This window comes from Dermacentor andersoni, chromosome 4, assembly GCF_023375885.2.
Source record: "Dermacentor andersoni chromosome 4, qqDerAnde1_hic_scaffold, whole genome shotgun sequence".
Classification (NCBI taxonomy): Eukaryota; Metazoa; Arthropoda; class Arachnida; order Ixodida; family Ixodidae; genus Dermacentor; species Dermacentor andersoni.
Genome location: NC_092817.1, coordinates 219,765,847 through 219,785,096, shown reverse-complemented (window position 1 = coordinate 219,785,096; position 19,250 = coordinate 219,765,847). Strand labels below are relative to the sequence as shown.

General features: G+C 47.8%; 1 protein-coding gene across 3 annotated transcripts in view; it reads right to left on the bottom strand.

Moving 5' to 3' along the window:
- Mip (Myoinhibiting peptide precursor) overlaps positions 1 to 19,250 on the bottom strand; it is a 480,517-nt gene that overhangs the window by 255,403 nt on the left and 205,864 nt on the right. The gene's annotated exons all lie outside the window — the stretch shown is intronic.

Here is a 19,250-nt window from a genome sequence, read left to right as displayed (position 1 = left end):
GCATGCAGCATAAATTTCTTGAGAATTGGTCACTAGCATTACTGATATACGGCGTAAGCGCCAGTGAACACTGCTAATGTCTTAGATGGATGTTAACGGCTCCACAGTTGCTTTGAAACATTTTCAAAAACGCTCTGCAAGATCTATGCAAGAATGAGAAGCCAGCGCAGAGACATCACCAACTGTACCCAACCATAGTATTAGTGGAACCATTTCGCGTCGACAGGTAGTGGGTCGGCCAGAAGCACACCGGCGTGTTTTGAATGCGTGCCGCTGCTTGTGATGGTGTCCCTTTCGGCCATCTTATGTACAGCCTCCGCCGAATATGTAGGACAGATTAAAGCTCGTTGGTGGGCTAGTTGATTCCGGTTAATAGTAAACAAATATTAGCGCGAATTTACGAAGACGAGACAATGCGGCGGCACACGAATGAGCTGACTTACAACTGTGATGTGCATGCCGCGTTTTCGTCCAGTACTCGTCAATTCGTTCACTGTGCAGCGAAAGCTATAGCAGAGCACCTGTCAAATTCGTACACGCTACAGATCAATATTAACCGATTACAATTACAATTATTTCCTTCAAAATCATATTTGATTACAGTTAATAATTACTGCATACATACATTGGACTGGTTAAAAGCTCATTAAATAACATTGCACATATACACAAGTGCAGCGGTGGCGTAGAGGTAGAACACCCGCCTCGCGTGCAAGAGGTCCGTGGTTCGAATCCCGGTGCCGCGCAATTTTCCACCGGATTAAAAAAAAAATCCGCGTGTTGATAAAATTGCATAAACAGGCCTGGAGTGTGGCCGGATCCCGGTGACCAGAACCGGTAACGCACTCCCTCACCAGAGCAGGATTGGCCACCCTGGTGCAGTACTTGGCCACAACCACCTATATGAACACAACAATCCAACCCCGGCCCTCAGTCCCCAGCAGCTGCGAAGCAACTGACCACGGCGGCGGTCAGACCTGCGACGCTGCAGAGGGTGCTCAGAATCGCTGGCTCCGGACAGGCCGCCATTGGAATATGAACCTGGCAATGTTTAACGTTAGAACGTTATCTAGTGAGGCGAGTCTAGCAGTGCTATTGGAAGAATTAGAGGGCAGTAAATGGGATATAATAGGGCTCAGTGAAGTTAGGAGGCCAAAAGAAGCATATGCAGTGCTAAAAAGCAGGCACGTCCTGTGCTACCGGGGCTTAGCGCAGAGCCGAGAACTAGGAGTCGGGTTCCTGATTAATAAGAATATAGCTGGCAACATACAGGAATTGTATAACATTAACGAAAGGGCTGCATGTCTTGTTGTGAAACTTAATAAGAGGTACAAAATGAAGATTGTACAGGTCTACGCCCCCACATCCAGTCATGATGACCAGGAAGTCGAAAGCTTCTATGAAGACGTGGAATCGGCAAGGGGTAGAGTGAAAACAAAATACACTATACTTATGGGCGCCTTCAATGCCAAGGTAGGCAAGAAGCAGGCTGGAGACAAGGCAGTGGGGGAATATGGCATAGGCACTAGGAATAGCAGGGGAGAGTTATTAGTAGAGTTTGCAGAACAGAATAATATGCGGATAATGAATACCTTCTTCTGCAAGCGGGATAGCCGAAAGTGGACGAGGAGGAGCCCGAACGGCGAGACCAGAAATGAAATAGACCTCATACTCTGCGCTAACCCTGGCATCATACAAGGTGTGGGCGTGCTCGGTCCTTCATAAAGAAAGCAACAAAATCCCGATAAAGAAAGGCGTCAAGCAGGGAGATACGATCTCTCCAATGCTATTCACAGCGTGTTTACAGGAGCTATTCAGAGACCTGGATTGGGAAGAATTGGGGATAAGAGTAAATGGAGAATACTTTAGTAACTTGCACTTCGCTGATGATATTGCCTTGCTTAGTAACTCAGGGGACCAACTGCAATGCATGCTCACTGACCTGGAGAGGCAGAGCAGAAGGGTGGGACTAAAAATTAATCTGCAGAAAACTAAAGTAATGTTTGACAGTCTCGGAAGGGAACAACAGTTTACGATAGGTAGCGAGGCACTGGAAGTGGTAAGGGAATACATCTACTTAGGACAGTTAGTGACTGCTGATCCGGATCATGAGAGTGAAATAATCAGAAGAATAAGAATGGGCTGGGGTGCGTTTGGCAGGCATTCGCAGATCATGAACAGCAGGTTGCCGTTATCCCTCAAGAGAAAAGTGTATAACAGCTGCGTCTTACCACTACTCACGTACGGGGCAGAAACCTGGAGACTTACGAAAACGGTTCTACTTAAAGCTACGTGCTATGGAAAGAAGAATGATAGGTGTAACGTTAAGGGATAAGAAAAGAGCAGATTGGGTGAGGGAACAAACGCGCGTTAATGACATCTTAGTTGAAATCAAGAAAAAGAAATGGGCATGGGCTAGACATGTAATGAGGAGGGAAGATAACCGATGGTCATTAAGGGTTAAAAAAATTACATTATGGGGTTTTACGTGCCAAAACCACTTTCTGATTATGAGGCACGCCGTAGTGGAGGACTCCGGAAATTTCGACCACCTGGGGTTCTTTAACGTGCACCTAAATCTAAGCACACGGGTGTTTTCGCATTTCGCCCCCATCGAAATGCGGCCGCCGTGGCCGGGATTCGATCCCGCGACCTCGTGCTCAGCAGCCTAACACCATAGCCACTGAACAACCACGGCGGGTGTCATTAAGGGTTACGGACTGGATTCCGAGGGAAGGGAAGCGTAGCAGGGGGCGACAGAAAGTTAGGTTGGCAGATGAGATTAGGAAGTTTGGAGGGTCAACATGGCCACAATTAGTACATGACCGGGGTAGTTGGAGAAGTATGGGAGAGGCCTTTGCCCTGCAGTGGGCGTAACCAGGCTGATGATGATGATGATGATGATGATATACACAAAGCAGAACATACAAGGACCCATGTCTTTGCAGTCGATAATTATGGCAATAGATAAGTGGTCTTAAATTTGTAGTATGGAGTTATACAGGGAGAACACTGCGCTGCTTCATCTTACTAGAAACGGAAATGTCTACATATTCGCTTATTACCGTCGAAATCAGACTATTCGTAAAACTAAAGATTAAGTTATCATGGCCCGCGTACATTACAGATGTCTGTTTAAGCTTATTAAAAATTATTTTTTATAAAGAAAGCGGAGGAACGCTCCATTAAGTATCAATATTTTAGCGTGTAATTTCGGCGTCAAAAGCAAGCTGAATATGCGTCGTGACTGTGGGACACACACTAAATAAGGTTTCCAATTCAACCATATACAAAACAAACCTGTAAAGTTTATTTTCGGAAAAACGTAGAAGATTAGAATAACCCTAACATCTCATGAGTGCAAACACCACTGTAACATTGAGAACCCGAGGGAAAATTATTGGAACCGTGTTGTTGCACAACAAACAGTCTTTCAGGAAAAATTTATGAAATCTGCTGCATTGTGTGAAGCCTTCTACCGCAAGCAGAACAAGAATAGTACCCCTGTCAAGCGGGCAAGTAAGTGCACTTACGGCGAGTGCACTCGGTATTTAAGTGCACTTTCCCAAATCTTAACGTCGCAGCGGAGTGTACTCTCAGATGAGTGCACTCAAGTCGGAGTACGTTCACGGAACGCACTTTGCTGGCCGAGTGCGTAGCCTCGCCGCCAACGGGTTGAAGGAGTGCCTAGCCTCGCCACCAACGCTTTCAACGACGCAAAATGTAATGCATAAATAAAGGACACAAAAGTTCATTTCAGTTATTGAGCAGCTTTTAACAATATAATTTGTGTTTAGCGAGAGGCGAAACAGCACAATAAAGAAACGAATTTATCATGTACGCAACTAACAGCGCCAGAATGACGCGGCACTGCGGCGCCGCCATGTTCATTCAGTACGTGTTTATTTTGGTGTGAAAGCGTGCTGACCACGCCAGTCGTGCTTTGAGCCATGTGCGTGGCATTTTGCAGTGTAGCTAAATATAGAACTCGCCGTCTTTGCTCATATATACTCGCTCATATTCTGTTCTAGCAGGATCTGAGCAGGATCAACTGCCGCACGCCGCCGTGTTGTTTTGGATTGGCTAGGCATTCGTCTTGGCCAGCATTGACTTGCAACACACTTATAATAAAGACATCTTCGTTTTTTGTTGAGACAAATAGATGAAGTTTGTTTTTATATATAATTCTACTTAAACCAATCTCTTTTTAGCAGCTTTCTCTTGTTAATTTACCTCTTTAAAAACGCGCTCTTAGTCTGTCACCATTTTTTTTACTGCGAGTGCACTCTGTTTTCCCGTTAAGAAGCGCGTTGCCTAAAGTGTGACTCAAGGTCCCGAAGTGCATTCCCCATAAGTGCACTTAACTTGCCCGCTTGACAGGGGTATAACATTCACTGACACCAATTTTCGCAAGAACGACTTGGTATGAGCAGTTTTATTGTGATTGCCATTCTTTGCCTACTTTAGCTGTTCTGACCCTATCTATCTATCTATCTATCTATCTATCTATCTATCTATCTATCTATCTATCTATCTATCTATCTATCTATCTATCTATCTATCTATCTATCTATCTATCTATCTATCTATCTATCTATCTATCTATCTATCTATCTATCTATCTATCTATCTATCTATCTATCTATCTATCTATCTATCTATCTATCTATCTATCTATCTATCTATCTATCTATCTATCTATCTATCTATCTATCTATTGTCAGTCTGTCTGTCTGTCTGTCTGTCTGTCTGTCTGTTTACGCCGAATGAGTGACCCAGGTTGTCTACCAGCAAGGGCCACTATGGGTCGTGTTCGTGATGTCGTCGTGATCGTTACATCCTGGTCATTCATAATCCAGACTCAAGGACAACCGCCTGCAAGCATTCCTGGAGCTGCAATACATTAACTAAAGCGAACTGGATTACATAGCACGAAAATTTGACCCACCCAGTAGTAGAGGGGAGCGTAGGTATGTTCTGCGCAACCGTGCAATAAATGACGACCATACCTGCATAAATATGGTTGGCTCTTGGGTATGATTGAAGCAGAAACCTGTTAATAAAACGCAGCATGACATTTATTAGTTGCTTAATAAAGGTGTGGTGAGAACTTAGACTCTCTGTCGCCTACGTGATTATCACCGTCGAGGTATACAAATTTATAGTGACACCTCAAGACTTTCGACCGGATGGACATCCGCATTTGTTATTCCATCAGTCAGCATACGTCAAGGCTCTTGTCTTTGAAGCGGAACATTATCACCATCAATTAGATCTGCTGTATATGGTCCCATTGTTTGGCATAAGCAGTAACTCTTATCATCAATGGCAGCGGAGCTCCATGCAGCAGAACAAAACACGCGCGAAAGCGTGACGCAGTAGATTTCATAAGCAAGAACAATAAAAGAAACTAACAACGTTCATATGGCATATGTGTATCTTCATGCTTCGCATGACATCTATTGCATATGGTATGCACACTTTTTTTTTTTTACAGCAAAGCTGTACAAGGAAATTTTCGTGTCGTTGTGGTAAGCAAAAAAACTTCCCATACGTGGGCTGATCCCGGAGATAGTGCAAAGCCAGACCGACCCGTGGCGGAGGTGAAACAGGCGTTAAGCGCTCACCATACGTGGGCGGATAACGAAGAAAGTGCAATGCCGGGCCGACCCGCGGCGGAGGTGAAGCAGGCGTTAAGCACTCCCCACGCCTGGGCCAATGCCGAAAATAGCGCTATACCGGACCGACCCGCGGCGGAGGGACAGTTCGCCATTAAGGTGCCCACACGTACAGCTTAGCTTGTCATCCTTTTTCACAGAGTGAAAGGCTGCTGAGATTTTTTTTTTTTTTTGCGACGCACCCTTTGACTCATTCTTGGCGCTTTGAAGGTAGGTTCCAGTTTCGGCTTGCTTTAATACTTAAAATGTGTAATACGTAAAAGGAAACTAATGTGAGACCGATAGTGGAATCAAACCTCTGCCGTCCAATATAGCAGCCCGGTGCTCTAAACAATTGGTCACGATTGCACTTGAAGGGAAAAGCCTTAAGTGGCTCATGGGTCCTGTTTTTTAGTTATCGAAAAATTTACCGTCCTGTGTTATGGCACTAAAATTCTAGGCCACGGACATTGTGCAGCCCACGACCATTCATGCGGTTCGCATTCACGACCATTCATGGGAGTCGAATCCACGACCTTTGGTCTTACTTAAGCAAAGTCAATTACGCACTCGAATCCATGGCATTCGGGAGGGTTGGAACACAAGACATTTACTGTTAACTAAAGCGAAATGAATTAGGGCACAGTTAATTCTAGTAGAGTTAACTAACGCACTCCAACCCACGACCTTCGGTGGGAGTTGAACCCACGAACATCGGTTGGAGTCGAACCCACGACCGTAGGTGCTAATTAAGCGAAGATAATTAAGCCGCAGTGATTTCAGATTGAGTTAAGTAGAGTTAACTAAGGCACTCGAACCCACGGCCTTTGGTAGGAGGTGAACCCACGAACGTCGGAGGAAGCCGAACCCAGGACCATTGGTATCAATTAAGGCAAAGTTACTTAAGAAACAGCTATGTATGATATATTCAATTAAGGCACTCGAACCCACTACCTTTGGTGTTATACAGGCAAAGTTAATTAGGCAAATCGAACCCATCACCTTTGGTGGGAATGGAAGCCAGGACAGTTGGTGCTAATTAAGGTGAAGGTTATTAATAGTTAATTCAGATAGACTTAACTGAGGCCCTCGAATCCACGCAATTTGGTGTTAATTAAAGCGAAGTTAAGGTGCAGTTATTTGAGATTGAGTTAAATAGGGCACTTGAAACACGACCTTTGGTGTTATTTAGGGCGAACTTAATCAAGGCACACGAGCCCACAAATTTTGGTGGCAGGCGAACCCACGAACATTTGCGGAAGTCGAAGTCACAGGCTTTCGTGCTAATTAAGGTGAAGTTACCTAGGCGACGATTTATTCAGATAGAGTTGAGGCATCTAAGGCAATGGACTTGGTGGCACTGACCAGAGACACATGTTCAATTTCGCCGTTTTTGCCCTACAGGTTGCTCTAAGACCCACTGGCCGCCTCACCAGCCCAGACGCATGTGCCCCTTTGGAAGGCACTCTATCGGCAGTGGCGGCAATGCAGCTGCTTTTCCAGAGAAATTAGAGTAATCAGCGCCATATTGAAGCAAGCCTGGAGAACCGAAATCATGATGTCGCTCTGACGTCGACGGAATCACGCTTACGCAGGGATATAACCAATATCACGCCAGCCGGATGCTTCAGCAGACTTGGTGGCACCGACCAGAGACACATGTTCAATTTCCTCGTTTTGCCGTACAGGTTGCTGTATGACCGACTGGCCGCATCACCAGCCCGGACGTACAAGCGCCGTTGTAAGGAAGTTTATTCCAGTGGAGCAAAGCCAGCTGCTTTTCCAAGGAAATGCGTGTAATTAGCACCACATGGAGGCAAGCCTCGTGAGCCGCTGTCACGGAGATGCCACTATGATGTTGACCGAACCACGCCTATGCAGGGACATAGCCAATATTCCGCCAGCCGCATACTTCAGTAGACTTGGCGGCACCGACCAGAGGAACATGCTCAATTTCGTCGTATTTGCCCTACAGGTTGGTGTTTGACCGACTGGCCGCATCACCAGCCCGGACGTACTTGTCCCGTTGTAATGCAGTCTATCGGTCGGCCGTGGCGGCAAGGCAGCTTTATTTTCAAAGAAATGCGTGCAATTAGCACCACATCGATGCAAGCCTGGGGAATCGCTATCACGGAGATGCCGCTGTGACGTCGACGGAACCACGCCTACGCATAGATATAAGCAATATCCCGCCAGACGGATGCTTCAGTAGACTTGGTGTCACCAACTATTGACACATGTTCAATTTCCTCGTTTTGCCACACAGGTTGTTCTATGACCGACTGGCCGCATCACCAGCCCGGACGTACAAGCGCCGTTGTAAGGAAGTTTATCCCAGTGGAGGAAAGCCAGCTGCTTTTCCAAGGAAATGCGTGTAAAGAGCACCACATCGATGCAAGCCTGGGGAATCGCTATCACGGAGATGGCGCTGTGACGTCGACGGAACCACACCTATGCAGGCATATAACCAATATTCCGCCAGCCGGATACTTCGGTAGATTTGGTGGCACCGACCAGAGGCACATGTTCAATTTCCTTGTTTTGCCATACAGGTTGTTCTATGACCGACTGGAGGCGCCACCAGCCCGTAAAGACATGCCCCGTTGGAAGGCAGTTTTTCGGCAGTGGTGGCAAGGTAGCTGCATTTCCACGGAAATGTGTGTAATCAGCGCGAAACCGAGGCAAGCCTGGAGAAGTGCCATAACGGAGATGCCGCTGCGACGTTGATGGAACCGCGCCTGCGCAAGAATATAGCCAACATACCTCCAGCCGGATGCTTCAGTGGACCTGGTGGCACCGACCAGAGAAACATGTTCCGTTTCGTCGTTTTGTCGTACAGGTTGCTCTATGCTCAACTGGTCGCGTCACCAGCACGGATGCTCATGCCCTGTTGGAAGGCAGTTTATCGGCAGTGCACCACATCAGCACCACATCGAGACAAGCCTGGGGAATTGTTTTCATGGAGATGCCGCTGTGACGTCGGCGGAAGCACGCCTATGCAGGGATATAACCAATATCCCGCCAGCCGGATACTTCAATACGCGTGGCTGCACCGGCCAGAGACACATGTTCAATTTCCTCTTTTTGCCATACAGGTTGCTGTATGACCGACTGGCCGCAGCACCATCCCGGACGCACATGCCCCGTTGGAAGGCAGTTTATCGGCAGTGGTGGCAAGGCAGCTCCTTTTCCAAGGAAATGCGTGTAATCAGCGCTACATCGAGGCAAACCAGGAGAAGTGCTATCACGGAGTTGCCGCTGTGACATCGACCGAACCACGCCTGCGCAGGAATATAACCAACATACCGCCAGCCGGATACTCCTGTGGACTTGGTGGCACCGACTAGAGACACATGTTCAATTTCGTTGTTTTTGTCGTACAGTATGGTGGCAAAAGCTCTGTTTGCTCAGTTGGAGACGATTATGTCAGAATCAGAATCAGTTTTATTTTCTTCAAGGAAAAATAGACCCCAGACAAAAAGCTGCTCATTGAGCAGCTTGACGAGGCCTGAGGCCCTACAGGCAGTGGCAACAGCGGCAAAGCAGCAGTGTATGTCGTACACCCATACTAGAAGAGAGAGAGAAAAAAAACAGCAACTCGACAAACGAAAAACTAATAATAAAAAAGAAAGTAAGAAACTGTTCGCACCAAGCTGTGAAGAACGAGAAAAAATAATATCTACATATACATAAACCAATAACAAAGCAATATTGTACACTGACATGTTATACTCGCACGTACACAAGCAAACACCCGTAGAAGTGGCGCGCATACGCCCCTATATATACATATATGTACACCTACATATACATTTGCATATACGCGCGTACATGGCATATATACACACACCATTCAAGTGCACACATGTATAATGTTAAATATTTTATGAAGAATGAACTGTCAAAAGCGGAGAGCGAGAAAAAGAAAAGTGAAATTAGACAATGCCTGCAAAACCATTCCACACTAATCCACACAAAAGAACGCACAACGCCGAATGTAAACTGTATGATATAAATCTGTTGCCAATTAAGCTATACTGTTTAAAAGGTATTCAATTAAAGCACGTTTATTTATTGCGGGGCCATCAATTAAGGTTGTATTATTGTTCAGGGTGTAAGGTATTATATACTTTAACATTTGTTGACCGTAATTCGTTCGAGTTTTGGGAAGACACCACTTTTCTAGTTGTCGAGTGTTGGCTGTTGGTACACGTTCCTTGAGCGCTGATATTCTGATAAGCAAGTTAATACGAAACGTGGTTTTAGTGGTGAATAAAGAAACAATAATGTGCTGTAGCATAACACTGATGGACAGAATTTTTAACCGAATAAAAGGCGGTTTGGAGTGTGCGCAGTACTCTTCGTCTGCAATGACACGGATCGCTTTCTTTTGCAGGCTCAGAATTCAATTCAAGTTAGTCGGTGATGCCGTGCCCCAAACAAAATGACAATATGCAATGTGTGATCGAAATAATGAAACATATATATGTTTTCTAATGTGCACTGGAAGAATGCCACGACACCGGGAAGGTGCTCCAACAGCTTTAGATAAACTTAGGGATACGTAATTAATGTGCTCAGTCCATCGAAGGTGCTCATCAAATACAACACCAAGTGTTTTATGGTGGCTAACAGCCTCAATAATATTATTGCCTAGGTTAATCGTTAAGTTAGTCCCTATGTGACGATTTATGGCGCGGAAAATAACAGCTTTTGACTTAGTTGTGTTTATTTTGAGATTGTTTAATTTAAACCAATTTAAAAGGCTGTTTAGGGCATTGTTTGCTTTTGAAATTATTTCTGTAGCCGAAAGACCAGAGATAAATAGGGAAGCGTCGTCGGCATAAATTACAAAATCAGCTTCTCTCAAAATTGTTATCACGTCGTTTATATAGACATTGAAAAGAAAATGTCCTAATATGCTTCCCTGAGGGACGCCGCATTTCAGATAACGTTTCGATGAACAAAAACCGTCTATGTTCACTATTTCTTCACGGTTTCTAAGATAAGAACTAAAAATTTGAAGTGTCCTTCCCCTAACGCCGTACTTGTTTAACTTATCTAAGAGAATAGTATGGTCTAGACAATCGAAGGCCTTACTGAAATCCACAAATTCCTAGTGTTAAGAGTTTGTTTTCAATATTCTGTAAAATAATTTCCTATTGCACTAATAAAGCTAATTCTGTAGAAAAACCTTTACGGAAGCCGAATTAAGAGTGTGATATTGTTACGTAGGAAGACGCAGACGAAAAGCTATGTACAAATATATTTACAAGGAAAATACGCTGCGCTTGGCCAAGAGGCAACAGCCCGCGCTAGCTTCTAATCGTCGTCGTCGTCTTCACACTGCTGGCCTTTCGCGATCGCGCATATTGTGCCGTAGCACTACCCCCGGCTGCAAAAGCGCCGTCCCGGAGCGACTAAAGATCGGACTCGGAAGCAGTGTAGTAGGCCTTGAGCCTACTGACGTGTACGACATCACTAGATGCCACAGGAGAGGACGAGGTTGAGGCCACAGGAGCAATTTCGTAAGTCACAGGCGTCACCTGGCGCAGCACGCGGTAGGGCCCTGTGTATCGCGAAAGGAGCTTCTCTGAAAGTCCGACGTGACGAGAGGGCGACCACAGGAGCACGAGCGCACCAGGTGAAAACTGTACGTCACGATGGCGGGCGTTGTACTGACACTGCTGAGTGGTCTGTGAGGCCGTCAGTCGAGCACGGGCAAGCTGGCGTGCATGGTCGGCGAGGGCGATGGCGTCGCGCGCATACTCGCTTGTTGAGACCGCAGCAGGAGGAAGTGCCGTGTCTAGGGGCAAGGTAGGTTCGCGACCGTACAGTAGATAAAAGGGAGAAAATCCGGCGGTGTCGTGCCGGGAAGAATTGTACGCAAATGTTACGTAAGGAAGGGCAATGTCCCAGTCGTGGTGGTCCTTGGAAACGTACTTGGCCAGCATATCGGTAAGAGTACGGTTTAACCGCTCTGTCAGGCCATTGGTTTGAGGATGGTATGAAGTAGTCAGTTTGTGTTGAATGGAGCAGGAACGCACAATGTCAGCGATAACTTTCGAGAGGAAGTTTCGACCACGGTCAGTAAGCAGCTGTCGCGGGGCGCCATAAAGCAAGATAATGTCACGCAAGAGAAAGTCCGCGACGTCAGTGGCGCAGCTGGTAGGGAGAGCCCGAGTGATAGCGTATCGGGTGGCGTAATCAGTCGCGACGGCTACCCATTTGTTCCCAGAAGATGACGTGGGAAAGGGACCGAGCAGGTCTAATCCAACACGAAAGAACGGTTCCACAGGGACGGTGATCGGCTGGAGATGACCGGCAGGTAGCACCTGAGGTGTCTTCCGACGCTGGCAGGGATCACAGGCAGCAACATAGCGTCGAACGGAGCGAGCGAGACCAGGCCAATAGAAGCGGCGGCGGACGCGGTCGTACGTGCGGGTTACCCCAAGATGTCCTGAAGTGGGTGCGTCATGCATCTCAAAGAGCACAGTCTGTCGTAGCTGTTTTGGCACGACAAGAAGAAGGTCAGAGCCGTCAGGGAGGAAGTTCCTTCGATACAGAATGCCACCCTGGAGGACATATCGGCGAACGGATGCGTCGGTAGGTGTAGAGCGCAGACGCTCGATAAGTGCTCGCAGCGATAGGTCTCGGTACTGCTCATCGGCGATGTTACCGAAGGCAGAGACAGAGAAAATGCCGTTGGCGCTACTACTGTCGGCGTCGTCAGGCTCGTCGACCGGGTAGCGAGACAGGCAGTCAGCGTCCTTGTGTAGTCGGCCAGATTTATAGGTGACAGTATACGAATATTCTTGGAGGCGTAAGGCCCAGCGACCAAGTCTTCCTGTAGGATCTTTCAGTGAGCATAACCAGCAAAGCGCGTGATGGTCTGTGACAACGGAAAAGGATCGGCCATACAAGTATGGGCGGAATTTCGCAACCGCCCAAACTAGGGCCAGACACTCACGCTCAGTGATGGAATAGTTGCGCTCCGCGGGTGAGAGGAGCCTGCTGGCGTAAGCGATAACACGGTCGTGGCCACGCTGGCGTTGTGCCAGTACTGCTCCAATTCCGTGACCGCTGGCATCAGTACGGACTTCGGTAGGCGCAGAAGGATCGAAATGGGCCAAAACGGGAGGCGTTGTGAGAATGTCGATTAGATGAGAGAATGCAGAGGCCTCGTTATCGCCCCACTGGAAAGGAGCGTCTTTTTTCAAAAGGTCGGTTAGTGGTCGTGCTATGGCGGCGAAATTTCTCACGAAACGGCGGAAGTACGAACAAAGGCCGATGAAGCTGCGCACATCCTTGACACACTTCGGAACAGGGAAGTGCGTAACAGCATGGATCTTGCCTGGGTCCGGTTGCACTCCGTTCGCGTCAACGAGATGTCCAAGGACGGTAATCTGGCGACGGCCGAATTGGCACTTCGATGCGTTGAGTTGCAGACCGGCTCGCCGAAAAACGTCCAGGACTGCTGAGAGGCGCTCGAGGTGCGTAGCGAACGTTGGGGAGAATACGATAACGTCGTCCAAGTAGCACAGGCACGTGGACCACTTGAAACCGTGAAGAAGGGAGTCCATCATGCGTTCAAAAGTGGCAGGGGCGTTACATAGACCGAACGGCATCACTTTGAATTGATAAAGACCGTCGGGTGTGACAAAAGCAGTCTTCTCGCGGTCGAGATCGTCCACGGCAATCTGCCAGTAGCCGGAGCGAAGGTCAATAGAAGAGAAATAGCGAGCACCGTGGAGGCAGTCAAGGGCGTCATCAATCCGAGGTAGGGGATACACGTCCTTTTTGGTAACCCTGTTAAGGTGCCGATAATCCACGCAAAAGCGCCATGAGCCATCCTTCTTTTTGACCAGTACTACAGGTGACGCCCATGGACTATATGATGGTTCAATAATGTTCTTGGCAAGCATTTTGCGAACTTCTGCGTGAATAACTTGACGCTCAGCTGGTGACACTCGATACGGGCGGCGATGAATAGGAGGGGCATCGCCGGTATTAATGCGATGTTTGACAGCTGTAGTTTGGGCTAAAGGACGATCGTTAAAGTCAAAAATATCGTGGTAGGAAAACAGAACGCGGTAGAGTTCACGAGCGTGGTCGGAGGGCAAGTCGGGGGCAATCATTTTCCGTAAGTCAGCGATGGTACAATTTGCCGACTGCGATGGTAGAGGAGTATCGGATGAAGTGTCGTCTACTGCAATGGATGCTACTGAGTGATCCTCGAATGAACAAAGCTGGGCCAAAGACATCCCGCGTGGCAGCACTTGTGTCGTCAAGCCAAAGTTGACCACTGGCAGGCAGACGCAATTCGCCGTAATAGATAAAACTGTATAGGGTACTGTGATCCCATGTGTAAGGAGGACGTCTTGTATAGGAGCCGCGATGTAGTGACCGTCGGGGACTGGTGGGGATGACACTAGGTCAACGTAGGTCAGTGCCGAAGGTGGCAAGCGAACGAAGTCGGCGGAACTGAGGCGACTGGGGTGTGGTTCAGCAGGATCCAGAACAGGCAGGTCAAGGCGGAGAGTACTGGCGGAACAATCGATGAGAGCAGAATGTGCGGAAAGGAAGTCTAAGCCGAGGATGATGTCGTGAGGACAGTGGGCGATGACTGTGAATAGCACGATTGTTGAGCGATCGGCGAAGGAGACGCGGGCGGTACACATACCAATTACGGGGGCTGTTCCGCCATCGGCGACACGGACAACAGGCGTCGTGGCGGGCGTGATAATTTTCTTGAGCCGGTTACGAAGGTCAGCGCTCATTACGGACAAATGCGCCCCAGTGTCTATGAGAGCAGACACAGAAACACCGTCGACTTGCACGTCAAGAAGGTTCAGATGAGTGGGCAAAGTCAGTAGAGGATTTGGCGGCGTAGGGAGCAATGCAGCGTCACCTCGAGGCGCTGCATCGTCTAGTTTTCCGGCTGGGAGCGGCGTCCGAAGGGAGTCGGCGAATAGGCGCGACGGGGCTGGGGAGAGCGAGATTGTCGTCGTTGGGGCGAAGGCGAACGAGAATAGGGGCGGTTCGTTGCAGGAGAATCAGTGGCGGCATTATCGGAGCGTGCGGCATAGGGACGAGAAGGGCCACCTGAGGGGCGAGAGTAGGCAGTATAAGTAGGCCGGCTCGGGGAACTCCAGCGACTACGACAGTGCCGAGAAATGTGCCCGATTCGATGGCAGTGGAAACAAATAGGCTTGTCGTCAGCAGTGCGCCATTCAGATGGGTTGCGGAAACGTGGTGGGTAAGAAGATGCGGGACGGGGCGAAATCGAAGAAGCCGGGCGGGTATTAGGGCGATGGGCCGAGCAGATGGTGTGAAGACCCATGTTTTCAAACTCCTGGCGGACAACTGCCTGGATCAGTGAGACCGTGACTGCAGATGTGTTGGTGGGACTGGAGTCGAAGGCAGCCGGATAGGCGGCCTCGATCTCACGCCGGACGATCCTGGTAACATCGGCAGTGTTGTTGGGACGAGGAGCGTCGGCACAGGAAGATGTCGCTGGGGTGTTGGGCAGACGGGCAAACTGCTGGTCAATACGTCGGCTTTTGGCGAGTTCCAGGCGGCGGCACTCTCTTATAACAGCATCCACCGTCGCTACGTTGTTGCAAACGAGCAAGTTGAAGGCGTCATCGGCAATGCCTTTGAGGATGTGGGAAACCTTGTCTGACTCAGTCATGTGGGTGTCAACTTTGCGGCACAGAGCCAAGGCGTCCTGAATGTACGTGACATAGGGCTCTGTTGACGTCTGCACACGGCCGGAAAGCGCCTTCTGCGCGGCAAGTTGTTGACCGTAGGGGTTGCCGAACAAGTCTCGAAGCTGTGTCTTAAGTGAATCCCAACTGGTGAGCTCATCTTCGTGCGTGCGATACCAAACTCGAGGTGTGCCACCGAGGTAAAAGACTACGTTGGCGAGCATAATAGTAGGGTCCCACCGGTTATTGCGGCTGACGTGTTCATACAGGCTGATCCAGTCATCGACGTCTTCCCCATCTTGGCCCGAGAATACGCCAGGATCACGGGGAGCGGGGAGAGTGATGTAGGTCGTCGAAGTGGCAGCAGGTGTCGGAGCCGGCGGAGTCGGGTTGTCGTCGCCGGGAGCCATGAAGGAAGGCTCGACGTACCGTCCACTGCGAAGCTCCGTGACGAGGTACAGGGAACGTCCACCTCCACCAGATATGTTACGTAGGAAGACGCAGACGAAAAGCTATGTACAAATATATTTACAAGGAAAATACGCTGCGCTTGGCCAAGAGGCAACAGCCCGCGCTAGCTTCTAATCGTCGTCGTCGTCTTCACACTGCTGGCCTTTCGCGATCGCGCATATTGTGCCGTAGCAATATTAACTGATTAGAATCAAAGAAGTTCTGCAAACGTTTGAGCAGAATTTTTTCTAGCACATTCGAAAAAAGAGGTAGAATAGAGATGGGGCGATAATTACTCATGACGTTTTTCGAGCCTGACTTGAAAATGACTATAACCTTGGCCAGTTTCATTCCTGCAGGGAAAACACATGATTCTAGTGAAAGGTTAATAATATGACACAGAGGTAGTGCAAGAAAGTCAGTAACAAACTTTACTGGTTTAATTGTGAGGCCTTCTACATCAGAGCTGGAATTATTTCTTAAGGACATGTGAACGGTAAATACTTCTGATGGATCTGTTGGGCTAAGAAATATTGAGCTGGTTGTTTTATTTGAAATTATAGAACACGCATCTGCGTGATATCTTGCTGTTGCTTGCTCGGTGAAGAAATTGTTAAAGCAATCGGCTAATAGTATGCCTGATTTTGGTGACCCATCGATAATCAATTCGCCAATGTCATTCGATACATTTCTATCGTTAATTGCCTCATTTATTGTACGCCAAATTAGCTTTGAATTATTCTTGCTTCCAGCGAAAATTACCGAGTAATAGTTGCGCTTGGCTTTGCGCAAGTCATAATTTAATTTTTTCCTAAAGTGCTTAAACACAACGTAATCATTAGGATTTCTGGTTACCAAAAAACTGTGGTACAGGCGATCTTTTTTTGTAATCATTTTGAAAAGGCTAGGTGAAACCCATGGTGCTCATGATGCTCTCATGATGCTACCAAGTTCAAGATTTCTCCTAAGCATGCTTCTTGATTGCTATGGTGCCATTAGGCTCTTTCTGCTGCCGTGCAGTGACGTCAAAGTTAATCCAGGACCAACTGGGACTCAGATTCTGGCAGCATTCCTTGCAACGAACTATTGAAGAAGATTTTAAAAGAACAAGCAAAAACCAACAAACTTTGAAGTAAAATGTCACAAACCTAAAGCACGTCGGAACATCGGTGAATAGGAATAATCGAAATGAATTGGGCCGACTGAAGAAATGTGAAGAAAGACTAGATGAACGTGAGAGACTATGCAGAAATCACGAACAGACATCTTCAGGCTATCACAAAGAAAAAAGACGATTTGGGAAACAGAAGTCGGCGCAACAATTTAGTGACTTACATTGTGACCGAAAAGCCTGAGGAAGATGTTAAACAGTTATGTTTGCAAATACGCGTTATGCGCTAGCGTGCACAGCTGTAATTCGCAGCACAAGCAAAGTAATAAGTAGAGGAGACGCGCCCTCCACAGTGGCGATGTGAAATCAGAAACCTCCCCTGCCACAAGTTGCGCAGGGTCTTGTCCTACAGAGAAAATTATTGTGTTGAAGCGAAGTCTATATTGGCAGCTTTGAAATGTCGAATCGTAGCATTTCCAGCAGCATATTCGCCGAATTAGGCAGAAAATTGTTCGCGACGTCGTTGCAATCCCTTGCCCGATGTCCTTCTTGGAAAATACTTTACTGGCCAAAAAATATTCTCTTCTTTCTCGTGTCACTTGCATTAGTTTTGCTTTTCGGTGTTCATTCTGTTTTTATGCATTTTTGAAATGTTGCTTTCACCGTTCGCTTTTCTAAAACCTGTGTTTCTGTCACGTATGCTGTCAACTGTACCCGCACTTATGTAATTTCCTGACCAAGGGGTCATTAGCGAAATAAAACTGAACTAAACTGAACTCATTATGTGTTGCCACTTTAGAAGCCTGTGGTAAAAGAACAGGCCGGAGATGCTCGCATGTGAGATTTCCAACATGTGTCACCGAAAAGAGCTAAGAGGAATTGGCTATGAAGTGCTGCAGTTTAGTATGGCTGCATGAACTCCTTCGCACATGAAGACAAAAATAAAGGTATAGAACAGCCTCTGCCCAGAGTCGTCCCACGTGAGCGGCTGCAGAACTGCCATGCAATTCACCCTCGAGCCGCTATCAGCCGAAGGAATGTTCATGGGAGCAAGGGTGGTCTTGTGCACTGCCAAGTAACTGTTACCACTTTATGCTTCCGCAAGTGAACATCGACTGGTTGGCGAAGTAAAACTCATAGTTCCCTTGAAGCTTGAGTATGGAAAATTCCCAACAACGTCGTGCTGTATACGCCCTACGTAAGAACGCAGGAGGTCGGGGCCGTCAACTTCGACGCATCAACTGCGTAGTTAATTCTGGAGGTCATTGTATTCCACGATGCTCTTATTTCTGCTATTCGTAGTTTTGTTGCTGAACCAAAGGCGCTCTTCATTTCAGAGTTATTTTCATATGAATTGTAACAACAAGCACCACTGCATTGGTGGCAGAAGCGCTTGCTTTGCAGACAGCATCCTTGAAGTTGATTTCACGCATTATGCGAATTAATAAATGTGTGTTGTACAGTTCTCGCTTTACTTACCGTGTTTACTTTGTTTACCGTGTTTTACTTTGTTACCGTGGCCGCCACCGCAACCTGACTAATAATTGTTTATATTATTGATAACAATATCAACCAGTTACAAGACTGATGCCTGCTAAAGAAACAGACGGCTTGAATGGCAGCGCCTGGCAACAAGCAAATTACAGATAATCGAAACGTAGCATGAAGAGTGAGTGAGTGAGTGAGTGAAACAACTTTATTTGGTCCACAGTAGACGCAAATAAACTCAACGTCACCTGGCTAAGCCCACTCAAGGACCATCAGGTGAAACCTGAAGGCCCTCTCGCGAGCCCTCTGGACTGCCAGGATTTGAGAGGTCTGGTCCTGGGCCCTAATGAGCTTTATCATTTCCTCTTGCGTGAAAGGGGGACCGGCAGAGGTGCAGCCCCTCAGGAGATGCTCGACGTCACATAACCACCCCACAGAGGGCAGTCCGGGCTTGGGAACCGCTCGGGGTATATTATGAGCAGCGCCGCAGAGTTTGCGTAAGTGCTTGTTTGCAGAAGTCTGGAAGTGACTGCCTGGGCCCAGTACCGCGAGGAGTGCAGCAAAGGCAGGAGTCTTCTTGATAGATAATTATGTTTGCAGATCTCGTTGTACGAGCAGAGAGGCTCGGGTCGCCCAGGAGAGGATGCGTTACCGGGCGCCCGTCAGTCAAATCTCGTGCAGCCGAGTTCGTCTCCTCGTTGGGGTTGAGCGAGGCACCCGCAATGGTTCCAAAGTGCGCAGGGAACCAGGCTAATGAGTGATATTTGATGGCTTTAGCATTTTGGGTCATACGTAGGGCCTGGGGAATCAGCATTCCCATCTGAAAGGCCCTGA